At 52.0% G+C, this 11,569-nt stretch overlaps 1 protein-coding gene across 6 annotated transcripts in view; it reads left to right on the top strand.

Annotated features, from left to right (window-relative positions):
- The first annotated feature begins 2,935 nt into the window (after positions 1–2,935).
- LOC123365196 (phytanoyl-CoA 2-hydroxylase interacting protein) overlaps positions 2,936–11,569 on the top strand; it is a 50,475-nt gene continuing 41,841 nt past the window's right edge. Inside the window, exons 1-5 of one of the 6 annotated variants that reach the window (XM_045007889.1) lie at positions 3,866–6,674; positions 8,011–8,117; positions 8,214–8,274; positions 8,653–8,736; positions 8,818–9,016. The gene's annotated coding sequence lies outside the window, so the exon portion shown is untranslated. Of the gene's footprint in view, positions 2,955–3,569; positions 3,666–3,865; positions 6,675–8,010; positions 8,118–8,213; positions 8,737–8,817; positions 9,017–11,569 lie in introns of those variants that run through there. The other 5 variants (XM_045007885.1, XM_045007886.1, XM_045007887.1 and 2 more) reach the window with 5 other exon arrangements.

Raw genomic sequence — 11,569 nt, 5'->3', positions numbered from 1 at the left:
GTCCCTTTCCTTCTCCTCCATCTTCAGTGACTTGTCCTCTTTCCTCCTCTTTGCTTGACGTTTCTGACACTTCCTTCTTGTCCACTTGTGCTCAGAGCTGCCTGAAAGAGAGAGAGGGAGCAAACAGGAATGTGTAAGTCAGAAGCCCTTACGACAACTCCGCATCCCTGACACAAACTGAGCATAAACTACTGATACAGTATTGTTTTCCGGGTCGGAGACAGTCTGGATATTTAGCTTCAAGACAGTTCTATACGGTGCTCAGACAATTCCATAAGGCTTTCCCTTCTTCCAAGCCCCACCAGGTGACAAAAATACCAGACATATCCTACTTCAGAGGCACAGTTTCCAGATTTCCCCTCGACAACTGTTACACCAGGTGGGCTCCATACTAAATCAAGAGGAATTAGATGAGTAAGGGCAGTATGGAATTAATGGACAAGTATTCCAAAGTCAATGTCCCAAGGTATGCTACCTGGACTGACTTAGTCCAAAACTTTGTCCACGGGACCCTCCCTTTCTGGGCTTACCAGCAAAAGCAGCATGATGTCGGATCTCCAAGAGCATAGTAAGCGGAGCAGAAAGCAGGAGACTTGGCGGCACAATTCCAGGCAAGTTGGAAGCACAATGCAAAGGGCCAGGAGTCTGGACAGAGTCTCATGGGGGCACCATAAATAGTGTCTGATAAGACCTGTACCCTGTTTACAGGGTGCTCATTCAGATCAGTGGGCTGCACTTGACCTAGTGCCAAGGGAATAGAGGGGCAAGACCAGAACCCTGATTACAGGGTGGTCACTTGCCTCAGGCTGTGAAGAAAACACAATGCCAAGAGACCCAAAGGGCCTCGGAGACCAAACCCTAGTTACAAGGAGGTCAAACTGCCCATGTTACTGAAATGGTTCCAATTCCACAGATTTCAAAAGAGAGATGCAACCTGTACCCTGATTACAGGGTGGTCGCTGGGATTAGCCAAATAGCAGAGACCGTAACCTGAATTACAGGAAGGTCAAGCTCCTCAAAGTACCAAAGGACTCAATATGTCCCATTCTATAGATATTTGTGACATGCGCCCTGATTACAGGGCTGTCAAGCTGACTAGTCGGCCAGTGTACGGCGTAATGCCAAATGAGCAAGTGGCAAAGACCTGGACCCTAGTTACAGGGTGGTCACAATGCTCAGGGTTCCACAGAACTCAATATCCCCCAGAAGGCAGAAGGACACAAACAATCCCTTCATTACAGGGTCAGGACTCAAACCAACCGGCTGAAGTAGCATGGTGGCAAAAGAACGAAAGGCAGAGACCTGAACCCTCGATACAGGGTGGCCACGCTGCCCAAGTACTAGGGGATGCTGTACTTCCTGTGAGTCACAAGCACCTGAGCTAAATCCGCCTCCTTAAAGGCCAATCACTGTCATCAGCCCACTAAAAGGAACTCAACTTAAATAGAGAGACCAGATCCCTGTTTACAGGGCGGTCACACTGTCAAAGGCGCTAAATGATGACATCTGAGCCCTTACTCTTCCCTTTTGTGGGGAGGAGGAGGATAAATACATTAATACACTTTGAGCTCTTTTTCCAATTCTGAGAAGAGTAAAGAAAAAGCGCTGCAGCGATTTAACTTAAAAAAATAAAAATAAATAACTAAAAATTAAAAAGCTTGCACACCCACTTGTATCACGTGCTCTCACAAACACAGCCATACAAAACAAAGGGGGACTTCCCAGAACAGAAAGAGAGCTCATGGCAACAGGTCACTCGACCCACTGCGTTAAACTTGACCAATCTTCCTCCCCTCAAAAAAACAAACAAACAAAGGGAAAAGGGACAAGACCTGCACCCTGATTACAGGGTGGGGTCCAAGTGACTAGCGCAGCAACCCAAAGGAGCCAAAGGGGAAAGGACCTGAACCCTTCTTACAGGGTGGTCCCTCGAGCTAGCCGATTAATGGAAAATACATCACAAGTAAGAGAAAAGGAGGAGACCTGAACCCTACTTACAGGGTGGTCACTCAGCCCAACGCATTAAGGGGAATCTAGTCCTCTCTAAATAAGAGGCACATGACCTGCACCCTAATTACAGGGCAGTCATACTGACCAGGCTGAGAACAAGACCCAATCCCAGAAGAGCAAAGGACAGAGACCTGAACCCTAGTTACAGGGAGGTCACATGGCTCAAGTAAGAAAGACATCAGTAGCTCCCATAAGTGAGGGGATTTTGATTCTCACCCTGATTACAAGGTGGTCACTCTGACTAGCTGAATTAAAGAGGATAATGACAGAAGACAACTTTAGACCTGAACCCTGATTACAGGGCGGTCACACTCCTAAGGGCCCTAAACTAACCCTAATCCCTGATAAATGAGAGGGATTTGACCTGCACCCAAATTATGGGGTGGTCATTCCGATTAGAAAGATAAAGGTGCATAAAGCCAGGGAGCAAAAGGGCAGAGACCCGACCCCGAATTACAGGGAGGTCACACTCCACAAGGTATCAAAGGGCTCAGTACTTCCCATACTACAGCAACTTGTGACACGCACCCGAATTACAGGTGGTCACGGTGACTAGACTGTCAGAACAGCAAGATGGCAGCGCCCTGACTCCAAATTACAGGGAGGTGAGTCCTACGGCTCAGGGTTCCAAAGAGCTCAGTATCCCCCAGAAGCAAAAGGAAGATGACTTGTACCCTGATTACAGGGTCATCATCCTGACTACAGGGCCACAACAAGGCGTAATGCCAAACGAGCAAGTGGGCAGAGACTCGGACCCTAGTTACAGGGCGGTCACATTGCTCAAGTTACCAAAGAGCTCAATGTCCCTCGAAAGCGAGGGGGAGGTGACTTGCACCCTGATTACAGGGCAGTCACTCTCACTAGCCAGCTAACGGAGCACAATGTCAAAAGGAGAAAACAGCAGAGACCTGGACCCTGATTACAGGGCGGTCACGCTGCTCAAGGTATTAAAAGGCTTGAGATCCCCATATAGTGTCATTACATGACCTGAGATCTGATTACAGGGAGGTTACTGTGCCCAGAGTCTCTTTCCTTTTCCTCCATCTTCAGTGAGTTGTCCTCTTTCCTTCTCTTTGCTTGACATTTCTCAGACACTTTGTTCATCTTGTGTTTGGAATTTCTGGAAATAGAATGATATAATAGAAGACATATATTAGAACAAGTCCCAAGTTCTCCTCTCAAAAGTCAGTTATTTAATTATGATTTCTATGAAAAACTCTTTATTGCACCATTAAATAGGCTGTAATAATAATAATGTGATTATTCTAAGCGTATTATAGGTACTGCTACATTTTATTTTTCCTAAAATAAATGCAGAGCATCTTCACTCCAAGTAAGTCATGGAAAAACATGAGCATTTCCACAGTGTTTAGATTTCCCTCCTCTGGTATCATCTCAGCCTTTCCCGCCCAGATCCTGAGCCCCTCCTCCAGCATCACCTCAGCCTTTCCCGCCCGGATCCTGAGCCCCTCCTCTAGCATCACCTCAGCCTTTCCCGCCCAGGCTCTGAGCCCCTCCTCCAGCATCACCTCAGCCTTTCCCGCCCAGACCCTGAGCCCCTCCTCCAGTGTCACCTCAGCCTTTCCTGCCCTGGCCCTGAGGCCCCTCCAATATCAACTCAGCCTTTCCCACCCAAGCTTGGAGCCCCTTCTCTGGTATCACCTCAGCCTTTCCCGCCCAGATCCTGAGCCCCTCCTCCAGCATCACCTCAGCCTTTCCCGCCCAGACCCTGAGCCCCCTCCTCCGGAGTCACCTCAGCCTTTCCCGCCCGGATCCTGAGCCCCTCCTCCAGCATCACCTCAGCCTTTCCCACCCAGGCTCTGAGCCCCTCCTCCAGGATCACCTCAGCCTTTCCTGCCCAGACCCTGAGCCCCTCCTCCAGTGTCACCTTAACCTTTCCTGCCCTAGCCCTGAGTACCCTCCAGTGTCACCTCAGCCTTTCCTCTCCCTGGCCCTGAGTCCCTCCTCCAGCATCACCTCAGCCTTTCCTGCCCAGACTCTGGGCCCCTCCTCCAGTGTCACCTCAGCCTTTCCCGCCCAGGCTCTGAACCTCTCCTCCAGCATCACCTCAGTCTTTCCTACCCACTCTCTGAGCCCCTTTTCCGGCACCACCTCAGCCTTTCCTGCCCAGACCCTGAGCCCCTCCTCCGGAGTCACCTCAGCCTTTCCCGCCCGGACCCTGAGCCCCTCCTCCAGCATCACCTCAGCCTTTTCTGCTCAGTCCCTGAGCCCCTCCTCTGTTGTCACCTCAGCTTTTCCCACCCAGGCTCTGAGCCCCTCCTCCAGCATCACCTCAGCCTTTCCCGCCCAGTCCCTGAACCCTACTCCAGCATCACCTGAGCACTCCCCCCTACCTCACTTGATCTACCTCAGATCTTTCCCTCCCTCAGCCCGAGCCCCATCCCCCAACTCATGCCACCTCAGGTCTTTGTCCAGCCTGCTGCCTTAAATTCCCTTCTTCACCCCATCCAGTGATATCAGCATTCCCCACCTGAACATGAACCCCCCTCCTGCCCTGACCTCTCTGTGCCTGGCTGGAGCCCTGCCCTCTGGTGCCCCATCAGACACTCCCCACCCGCCTCCTCAAGTTACCTAAGCGCTTCCTGCCTCAAGCCCAGCCCCTCCCTCCACTCATATCCCCTCTCTGGGTTTGCCACCAGCCTCCTCTTACCCCCTCAGCATTGTCCCTTCCTGCTCTGCAGCAACTTCAGCACCTCCTGCCTCAGTGCCCTGCATCGCTCTTTACCAACCCACGCTCTGGCTCCCGCCACCTCAGAGCTTCCCGCCAGAGACCAGCTGCTTCCCGCCATCTCACTCCAGCCTCGCCTTTGCCCCTCCTGTCACCTCACAACCCGGCCACTCACTCCTCTTTCTCAGGCGGCGCCTCTCGCTGCTTTTCATGCCCCTACTCACAGCACTTCCACCCCTTCGTGCCTCAGTTGCAGCCCCGTAGCTCTGCCCCCATGTGGGAGCCTGGTCCGAGCTCCCCTGCCCCGTCTGCAGTGCTTGTTCCATCTGGCACCAACCTTCCTGATGCTCCCGGTTGGGGGGGTTCCTGCACGGTTCTGCCGGCTGCCGGTGGCTCTGAGTGCTGGGGTGACCTCCCTCTGCCGCTTCTCCCCATTGGGCTCCCACTTCCCTGAGGGCCTGGAGCAGCGTCAGTGCTTCGAAGACCAGGGCCCCTGGGGGGCCTGGGCATGTGGCCCTCTGCCCCTGCGCCTTGTCCCAGCTCATGCTGCCTCAGAGGTTCTCTCTCAGTGCCGCCTCAGAGTTGGCGCCCACCATCCTCTAACACTAAGCCCCGGCCCGGGCTTGAGCTGACTCAGCCTCCCTCACACCGAATGCCCTCCCTCTCGAACCCATTCCCGCCCGGCCCGAGTCCCGCCCCCTGGTGGCCCCATGTGGGCTCCATCCAGCCCTTGTGCTCAGGGCTGTTTTGGTGCCTGGTGCTTTGGTGGCAGCGGGGCTCATGCTGAGCAAAGCTGGCCCCAGAGGCGCAAGGGGCAGAGCTCACCTCACAGGCCATTTGCCACTGCAGTCCCTACACTGTGCCCACCCTGGCCTCTTCCTATGGGGAGGTGGGGACCAAACCATCCTCTGCTGTTCCTCAGCAGCTCACAGAGCCAGCCTGCACCTGCTTCCCCACAGCGCCAAGCCTGGCCCCATCCCTGCTGCCCAGGCTCTGGTACCAAGCCCACCCTGGCTTCCCTCGTCCTCAGCTCCACGGTGCCAGGCACTTTGGCAGAGCCCATCACCAGCCCAGGGAGGAGTTGGGCCTCTCCCAGCCTTAGAGCGATTTCCCATTTACACACATGGACTCCACTGATGGGAAAGAGAAGCCAAGAGACAGCAGCCCAGATCCTCCAAGGCTTTTAGGCCCCTCACTCCCGTGATGGCTAAATACCTTTGAGGATCTGAGCCAGTATGGGCAAAAGATACAGCAAAAGTTTCCAGTGTAAATAGATACCCCCTGCATGGGCATCAGAAAGGGAATTACCTGCTCACTGAAATGTGCTGAGGTGCTGTCAACACATCAGTGTAGTGTGTTCTTAAGGTTATTCTTTTTATCCATAGAGGTCTAAATAAATCTTCAAGGCAAAAGACTTTCAACCTGTGTTTTATTGTACACAAAAAGAAAGAGCTTACAGTTTTACAATTATATCTACAGGAAACAAAATGTCACAATCCAGTACCTTTAATTTTAAATCATACTAGATTTAAATGGAAATTCTGCCCTTTATTCCCCCTTAAGAAATAGAATACGCTGCATGCAGTTCTTAGTGAGGGTAAATTCATCTACTCATACTTTGGATTTTTTTGGGGAGAGGCAGGATGTATCTGGAGCAAACCTAAATCCACCTGCACCCTTGGCTTTTATGGACTGGGATGTTGAAAGCTTCATAGGCCTTTTGTTTAATTGGGACTAAAAGGTCATAATGATAGGTGGGATAGCAATAAGATGGGGAAGCTTTCCTCGCTGGACCCAGAATAAGGAGGTGGCAGCATGCTGAGAGATGGAACAGATAGAGGGAGGAAGTCTTCCATAATGCCACCCCCATATAATCAATAATGAATCACCCACACACTATTTATAATCCCAATTACCAGCTATTCATGCTCATCTATAATCATCTTTTTGGAAAGAACTATTTTTTAAAAAAAAGGTAAATGATAAATCAAAGTTGTAGCTGTCTATGGGGAAATGTAAATGAATTGATTAGGTGATAGGTCAGGTAGGGAGGGGACAGAAAAGTGCTTGTTTTCCTCACACAAACTGAGGATGAACTAACAGGAGCCTGAGTTCTGAGGCAAGGTCAGGAATGGACCCTCCCCTTCCTCCACTGGTGGGATTTTAATCAATGAAGATCCATCAGTTCTCTGCACAGAGCCACCCTTGCCTGCCAAAGGAGGCAAGGCTGAGTGGGACATCCATTCACCCCCAAAGCCTGATGTTCACTCGGGCTGATAACAGTCCCAAGGATCCTCACTAGGCTGGGACATCTCTAGTAGCAGCAGAGCACTCTGCCCTGGGAGAGGGGCCTGCCCATCCAATGCAAACAAGGAGAGCATCTAGCTAGGAATCTGTTTGATTAAGAGGCAGTGTAGCTCCCTTCCTCTCCTGGTTCTGGCATGGTCAGATGGGGCCCAATTAGCTGAGCACTTCTTTGGGACTTTAGCCTGGTAAGAGTGGGCTTTCAGAGATGGGAAAGGGCAGCTTGTGAGGCGGTGTTGATGTATCTCCCCCTGCAGGGTCTTTTGTACAGCTCCCCTGGCAAGGGGAAGACCCATTTTGCCAAGGCAATCGTGCAGGCCTCAGGGTGCCAGTTTATACACCTGCAGGCATCCTCCCTGGCTGACAGGTGGTACAAGGAATCACAGAAGCTCACAGCAGCTGTTTTCTTACTGGTCACCAAGATCCAGCCCTGCATCGTCCTCATTGATAAAATAGATAAAACAGGGAGCAAATGCATAGAGATTAAATGACTTGACCAAGACCACAGAAAGGCAGTGGCAAAACTGGGATTAAAACCCAGGAATACTAGCTCCTAGGCTCAGACCACAGGACCATGATGCCTCCCAGGGGGCTGGAAGCAAAGGGATGCTATGCCTGCAGGATCTAATGCTACAGTAACAGCCCGTTAGATCACCCTTTTCACCCATTGCTCTCAAACTGCTGTATAGAGGGGATATAATTAGCTCCTTTTACAGATGGGGAAACTGAGGCCCAGAGAGGGGATGCATCTCACCCAAATCCACATACTGAATCCATGGTAGAGCCAGCTCAGCTGGGACTAGAGCCTGGGTCTCCTGACCCCATACTGATGTCCTAGAATAGATGCTCTTGTCTAGGCATCATGGCATCACTTTTTCAGAGAAGGGCAAATTAGGGGTGTCAGGGTGAAGTGCTGGATAAGGTTGTCAGTGGTGCAGGGGGATGGGAGGCAGGATGAGGCTGGAGCTCCAGCTATAGTATTGTACCTGTGCTCCTGTCCCCGACAGGCTCCTTTCTTCAGAACTGTTCCAGCGCTGACCATGAAGCCAATGCCATGATCAAAACCCAGTTCATGAGCCTCTGGGATGGGCTGGAGAGCAGATCTGACTGCCAGGTACCAACAGACAGGGGAGAGGGAAGTTGTTTTGCAGTGTTGCCAACTCTCATGATTTTGTCATGAGTCTCATAATAATGACTGTTTTCCTTAAAGCCCCCAGCTCCTGGAGTCAAGTGGACATGTGATGATTTCAGCCTTCATTCTTAAAGAAAAAGTAAGTTTCTAGACCTCATGGATATGAAGAAAGCTTAAAAATGTGACCTCAGTGCACCCTCAAGGCTCAAAAAGCATAAAACAAATAAAAAGAACATCTAATCTATTACTTTTACATAATCTTATGATTTTAAAGCCAATCTTATGAATTTTGGTGAGCCTAACATGATTTTTGAACATTTGGGGTTGGCAATACTGTTGTTGGGAGCCTAGTGAGTGTTTCTGGTTTCCTCTTTGTACCTAGCTTGGTGCTTTGTTGTACCAGTTTGTTACCTCTAGGGGGAGCTGCAGCAGATCAAATCCCAGCACTTCCCACCAGATCCAAGACTCAGAGGCTGCAACTGGCAACACGTAACCTGCGTTTCTGATTGTGTTGAAGATGATAGTACTGAGCAACAGACTGCACGACGTGGACCCTGCCATCCTGAGAACGACACCTGCCACCTTCCAGATCGGTTTACCCGTAAGAAAACACCTTCCCAACCCCAGCACCCACCCTCTGCACCCCGACACTCACGCCCTGTCCTCCTCTCTCTCCCTGCAGATGCTGAGGCAGCAGCAAGATATTCTGAAGCTCATTCTGGCCAGAGAAAATATGAGTCTCTGCACTTTGGTCCTTCTGCATTGCGCTCACGAGGCCATTCTCTGCTCTCTTCAGCACAGACCTGTGGCCTGGCAAGGGGCACAGTCTCCTAAAAGGCAAGATGCCCATGGTCCAAGAGTCACCAACCTGCAAATGGCAGGTGAGGAGAAGGAAACAGCTTGCATTGACAATGCAAAGTTCTCCCCAACCAGAGGAGCAGCCCAAGAAGTGGGAGGCTGGGGAGATGCGTAAGCAGGGATGAGCATGCATCATGCAATGGATAGCCTACACCAAGGGTCAGCAACCATTCAGAAGTGGTGTGCCAAGTTCACTGTAATTTAAGGTTTCGTGTGCCAGTAATACATTTTAACATTTGTAGAAGGTATCTCTCTATGTCTATATTATATAAATAAACTATTGTATTTAAAGTAAATAAGGTTTAAAAATATTTAAAAAGCTTCATTTAAAATAAAATTAAAATGCAGATCTTATCAATTTAGTGTGATCCTTGCCTGGGATCCTTGTCTGGGGTTCCAGCCACCAGCCCTGCTCAGTCTGCTGCCGGTCTGGGGTCCAGCTGCTGGCCCTGCTCATCCCACTGCCGGTCTGGGGTTCCATTGACTAAGACAGCAGTGGGCTGAGCGGGGCCGGTGGCCGGGACCCCAGACCGGCAGCGGGCTGAGCCACTCAGCCTGCTGCCGGTCTGGGGTTCCGTCCGCCAGCTCCTGCCAGCTGGGATCCCAGCCGCTGGCCTCCCTCAGCCCGCTACCAGCCTGGGGTTCTGTTCACCCAGGTCGGCAGGAGGCTGAGCAGGACTGGTGGCTGGGACTCCGACTGTAAAGGGTCCAGGAGCCGGAACTCCAGATCGGCAGCAGGCTGAGTGCTGCCGGCACCCCAGACTGGCAGCGGACTGAGCCACTCAGCCCCGCACTGGCTGAGTGAGTGGAACCCGAAGCCAGCAGCAGGCTGAGCGCGGCTGGCGAGACCCCAGACCGGCACCGGGCGCTGAGTGGGGCCAGCGGCCGGGACCCTGGCTGGCAACGGGGCAGCAGCCGGAACCCCAGAGCGGCAGTGGGCTGAACCACTCAGCCCGCCGCCACATGCCATCAAAAATCAGCTTGTGCGCCACTTTTGGCAAGCGTGCTGTAGGTTGCCGACCCCTGGCCTACACTGTGCTCCCACACCAGCTTCTGTAAAGCCCCAGCTACACTGGGATGAGGAAGAGTGGCCACATACACAGGCGGCTGCCAACCCCTCACCCCAGCATAAGTAGCAGCAGCAGGTTGGTCATTGGGGTTCTGCTCCCTTCAGGAAAATACCCACCTCAGCCTGCTGATCCACATTCCCTCCACTGCTGCTCACCCCTGGGCCACTTTCTCCCCACCCCTGCCCAGTGTGACCCACTTTGAGAAAGGCCCCATCAACAACAGGATGGGTGCATATAGGGTAGGGATCTACCAGCTGGGGTAAGGCCAGGGCCATGACTTGATCTTATCCCCCAGCCAAACCCTGAGCAACTGCACAGTCCCCAAGGACTTAAACATCTGGGAAAGCATCAGCTTCCAACCGGTTAATGGTGGACTTATGTTTGCCAGGCTGAGTGGGTTATTGCTCAGAGGAAGCTGCAAATTTCCCCCAGTCTATGAGTAGTAAAGCAGTGGTAGAAGCCAGAGTGAAGATACCCTCCCACCCCCCAGCAGGATTAGCAAAGCTGAGAGTCATGGCTGTATTAGCAAGAGGGACCCAAGGGCACAGGGAAGGGTCAGCCACTCACAGTGCCCAGTTCAAAGTGCCACCTCTCTCCCCATCTGGATGAGGATTGGTCCTGCTTTGAGCAGGGGGTTGGATTAGATGACCTCCTGAGATCCCATCCAACCCTGATATTCTATGAGGCAGGCATCAGGATCTAAACCTGGGGGTGAGAACGGTCAGGTTGGCATGTTGGCACAGGCACCAGCCCTGCCCCCAGCAATGCTGTGAACCTGAAGGAGCTGGTGGAGAAGACCTCACACAGTGACCTGTGGGAACGGTGCAGGGACACTGCCATGTATCACATGCACTTGACTACTTCCACAAGCAGCAGATGAAGCAGATCACCCAGATGCTGTAGGATAGTGAGGACTCCATTGAGGATAGGTGGGGCTTGACCTACTGCCACCACTTCCCCCTTCTGCAGCAGGACCCCCTCTCTCCTGCATCATAGCATGGGGTGGTCCCTTCATTGTTGCCCTGGCAAGCCACACCTCTCTCCTTCTTATGGGATAGGGCTGAGGTTTCTTCCAGAGTCAACACTCTTTCCAATCTCATTCGGTGTTTTGGCACAGACCACATTGCTTCCAGCCCCCAGGGGACATGTCGTTGCTTCCTGTTATGTGTCAGAGCCCTAGGCAAACCCTTTTGCCCAGGTAGTGAGGCTGCAAGGCACTGGGTGATGGCACAAGTCTGCAGAGGCTGCAGTGGGGTGAACAAAACATATACCCTATTGGATCAAATCCCAGCAGCCAACTAGTCCTGCCTCCTGTTTCTGATAGGAGCCAGCAGCTGCTTCAGAAGAAAATGCAAGATATGCTGCAGAAGGCACTTATGGGATAACCTGGCCCAAGGGGAAGTTTCCTTCTAACCCCCACACTCTATAGCTAGAGAATGATGAAAGACTGGGAGTCACTGAAGATACACAAAGAGGCTAAGGAAATGGGACCCATCATGGGCAGGT

The sequence above is a fragment of the Mauremys mutica genome, chromosome 2, assembly GCF_020497125.1.
Source record: "Mauremys mutica isolate MM-2020 ecotype Southern chromosome 2, ASM2049712v1, whole genome shotgun sequence".
Classification (NCBI taxonomy): Eukaryota; Metazoa; Chordata; order Testudines; family Geoemydidae; genus Mauremys; species Mauremys mutica.
Note: the sequence above shows the minus strand (reverse complement) of the source record. Positions and strands in the feature narration are given on the sequence as shown.